The sequence below is a fragment of the Protomyctophum bolini genome (genome assembly GCF_963924005.1).
Source record: "Protomyctophum bolini genome assembly, contig: SCAFFOLD_77, whole genome shotgun sequence".
Taxonomy (NCBI): domain Eukaryota; kingdom Metazoa; phylum Chordata; class Actinopteri; order Myctophiformes; family Myctophidae; genus Protomyctophum; species Protomyctophum bolini.
In genome coordinates, this window is record NW_027666171.1 from 266,866 (window position 1) to 271,615 (window position 4,750).

Sequence of the window (4,750 nt, forward strand, 5' to 3'; positions counted from 1 at the left end):
TAGAGTGTGGTCTGTTGTGATAATGCTCCCTACTATAGAGTGTGGTTTGCTGTGATAATGCTCCGACTATAGAGTGTGGTTTGTTGTGATAATGCTCCCTAATATAGAGTGGTTTGTTGTGATAATGCTCCCTACTATAGTGTGGTTTGTTGTGATAATGCTCCCTACTATAGAGTGTGGTTTGTTGTGATAATGCTCCCTACTATAGAGTGGTTTGTTGTGATAATGCTCCCTACTATAGAGTGTGGTTTGTTGTGATAATGCTCCTACTATAGAGTGTGGTTTGTTGTGATAATGCTCCCTACTATAGAGTGGTTTGTTGTGATAATGCTCCCTACTATAGAGTGTGGTTTGTTGTGATAATGCTCCCTACTATAGAGTGTGGTTTGTTGTGATAATGCTCCCTACTATAGAGTGTGGTTTGCTGTGATAATGCCCCCTACTATAGAGTGTGGTTTTGTTGTGATAATGCTCCTACTATAGAGTGTGGTTTGTTGTGATAATGCTCCTACTATAGAGTGTGGTTTGTTGTGATAATGCTCCCTACTATAGAGTGTGGTTTGTTGTGATAATGCTCCTACTATAGAGTGTGGTTTGTTGTGATAATGCTGCTACTATAGAGTGTGGTTTGTTGTGATAATGCTCAAACTATAAAGTGTGGTTTGTTATGACAATGCTCCTACTATAGAGTGTGGTTTGTTGTGATAATGCTCCTACTATAGAGTGTGGTTTGTTGTGATAATGCTCCTACTTTAGAGTGTGGTTTGTTGTGATAATGCTCCTACTATAGAGTGTGGTTTGTTGTGATAATGCTCCTACTATAGAGTGTGGTTTGTTGTGATAATGCTCCCTACTATAGAGTGGTTTGTTGTGATAATGCTCCTACTATAGAGTGTGGTTTGTTGTGATAATGCTCCTACTATAGAGTGTGGTTTGTCGTGATAATGCTCCCTACTATAGAGTGTATTGTTGTGATAATGATCCTACTATAGAGTGTGGTTTGTTGTGATAATGCTCCCTACTATAGAGTGTGGTTTGTTGTGATAATGCTCCCTACTATAGAGTGTGGTTTGTTGTGATAATGCTCCTACTATAGAGTGTGGTTTGTTGTGATAATGATCCTACTATAGAGTGTGGTTTGTTGTGATAATGCTCCCTACTATAGAGTGTGGTTTGTTGTGATAATGCTCCCTACTATAGAGTGGTTTGTTGTGATAATGATCCTACTATAGAGTGTGGTCTGTTGTGATAATGCTCCCTACTATAGAGTGTGGTTTGCTGTGATAATGCTCCGACTATAAGAAGACCATGTAGAGTTACAGTATATAGGGCTGACTGGGAGGGAAGACCATGTAGAGTTACAGTATATAGGGCAGACTGGGGGGAAGACCATGTAGAGTTACAGTATATAGGGCTGACTGGGGGGGAAGACCATGTAGAGTTACAGTATATAGGGCTGACTGGGGGGGAAGACCATGTAGAGTTACAGTATATAGGGCTGACTGGGGGGAAGACCATGTGGAGTTACAGTATCTCTACATGGTCTTCCCCACAGTCAGCCCTATATACTGTAACTCTACATGGTCTTCCCCACAGTCAGCCCTATATACTGTAACTCTACATGGTCTTCCCCCACAGTCAGCCCTATATAATGTAACTCTACATGGTCTCCCCCCCAGTCAGCCCTATATACTGTAACTCTACATGGTCTCCCCCCCAGTCAGCCCTATATACTGTAACTCTACATGGTCTTCCCCACAGTCAGCCCTATATACTGTAACTCTACATGGTCTTCCCTCCCAGTCAGCCCTATATACTGTAACTCTACATGGTCTTCCCCCAGTCAGCCCTATATACTGTAACTCTACATGGTCTTCCCCCCCAGTCAGCCCTATATACTGTAACTCTACATGGTCTTCCCCCCAGTCAGCCCTATATACTGTAACTCTACATGGTCTTCCCCATAGTCAGCCCTATATACTGTAACTCTACATGGTCTTCCCCACAGTCAGCCCTATATACTGTAACTCTACATGGTCTTCCCCCCAGTCAGCCCTATATACTGTAACTCTACATGGTCTTCCCCCCAGTCAGCCCTATATACTGTAACTCTACATGGTCTTCCCCCCAGTCAGCCCTATATACTGTAACTCTAGTCAGCGTAGCGTAGTATACTGTAACTCTACATGGTCTTCCCTCCCAGTCAGCCCTATATACTGTAACTCTACATGGTCTTCCCCACAGTCAGCCCTATATACTGTAACTCTACATGGTCTTCCCCCCAGTCAGCCCTATATACTGTAACTCTACATGGTCTTCCCCCCCAGTCAGCCCTATATACTGTAACTCTACATGGTCTTCCCCCCAGTCAGCCCTATATACTGTAACTCTACATGGTCTTCCCCCCCCAGTCAGCCCTATATACTGTAACTCTACATGGTCTTCCCTCCCAGTCAGCCCTATATACTGTAACTCTACATGGTCTTCCCCACAGTCAGCCCTATATACTGTAACTCTACATGGTCTTCCCCATAGTCAGCCCTATATACTGTAACTCTACATGGTCTTCCCTCCCAGTCAGCCCTACATACTGTAACTCTACATGGTCTTCCCTCCCAGTCAGCCCTATATACTGTAACTCTACATGGTCTTCCCCCCCAGTCAGCCCTATATACTGTAACTCTACATGGTCTTCCCCCCCAGTCAGCCCTATATACTGTAACTCTACATGGTCTTCCCCACAGTCAGCCCTATATACTGTAACTCTACATGGTCTTCCCCCCCAGTCAGCCCTATATACTGTAACTCTACATGGTCTTCCCCCCAGTCAGCCCTATATACTGTAACTCTACACAGTCTTCCCCCCAGTCAGCCCTATATACTGTAACTCTACATGGTCTTCCCCCCCAGTCAGCCCTATATACTGTAACTCTACATGGTCTTCCCTCCCAGTCAGCCCTATATACTGTAACTCTACATGGTCTTCCCCCTCCCAGTCAGCCCTATATACTGTAACTCTACATGGTCTTCCCCCCTCCCAGTCAGCCCTATATACTGTAACTCTACATGGTCTTCCCCCCAGTCAGCCCTATATACTGTAACTCTACACGGTCTTCCCTCCCAGTCACCCCTATATACTGTAACTCTACATGGTCTTCCCTCCCAGTCAGCCCTATATACTGTAACTCTACATGGTCTTCCCCCCCAGTCAGCCCTATATACTGTAACTCTACATGGTCTTCCCCCCCAGTCAGCCCTATATACTGTAACTCTACATGGTCTTCCCCCCCAGTCAGCCCTATATACTGTAACTCTACATGGTCTTCCCCCCCAGTCAGCCCTATATACTGTAACTCTACATGGTCTTCCCCCCAGTCAGCCCTATATACTGTAACTCTACATGGTCTTCCCCCCCAGTCAGCCCTATATACTGTAACTCTACATGGTCTTCCCCCCAGTCAGCCCTATATACTGTAACTCTACATGGTCTTCCCCCCAGTCAGCCCTATATACTGTAACTCTACATGGTCTTCCCTCCCAGTCAGCCCTATATACTGTAACTCTACATGGTCTTCCCTCCCAGTCAGCCCTACATACTGTAACTCTACATGGTCTTCCCTCCCAGTCAGCCCTATATACTGTAACTCTACATGGTCTTCCCCCCCAGTCAGCCCTATATACTGTAACTCTACATGGTCTTCCCCCCAGTCAGCCCTATATACTGTAACTCTACACGGTCTTCCCCCCAGTCAGCCCTATATACTGTAACTCTACATGGTCTTCCCCCCCCAGTCAGCCCTATATACTGTAACTCTACATGGTCTTCCCTCCCAGTCAGCCCTATATACTGTAACTCTACATGGTCTTCCCCCCAGTCAGCCCTATATACTTCAACTCTACATGGTCTTCCCTCCCACCATGGTGTGGTTTGTTGTGATAATGATCCTACTATAGAGTGTGGTTTGTTGTGATAATGCTCCTACTATAGAGTGGTTTGTTGTGATAATGCTCCCTACTATAGAGTGTGGTTTGTTGTGATAATGCTCCCTACTATAGAGTGTGGTTTGTTGTGATAATGCTCCTACTATAGTGTGGTTTGTTGTGATAATGCTCCTACTATAGAGTGTGGTTTGTTGTGATAATGCTCCTACTATAGAGTGTGGTTTGTTGTGATAATGCTCCCAACTATAGAGTGTGGTTTGTTGTGATAATGCTCCTACTTTAGAGTGTGGTTTGTTGTGATAATGCTCCTACTATAGAGTGTGGTTTGTTGTGATAATGCTCCCTACTATATAGTGGTTTGTTGTGATAATGATCCTACTATAGAGTGTGGTCTGTTGTGATAATGCTCCTACTATAGAGTGTGGTTTGCTGTGATAATGCTCCCTACTATAGTGTGGTTTGTTGTGATAATGCTCCCTACTATAGAGTGTGGTTTGTTGTGATAATGCTCCCTACTATAGAGTGGTTTGTTGTGATAATGCTAAAACTATAGAGTGTGGTTTGTTGTGATAATGCTCCTACTATAGAGTTGTTTGTTGTGATAATGCTCCTCCTATAGAGTGTGGTTTGTTGTGATAATGCTCCCTACTATAGAGTGTGGTTTGTTGTGATAATGATCCTACTATAGAGTGTGGTTTGTTGTGATAATGCTCCCTACTATAGAGTGTATTGTTGTGATAATGATCCTACTATGGAGTGTGGTTTGTTGTGATAATGCTCCCTACTATAGAGTGGTTTGTTGTGATAA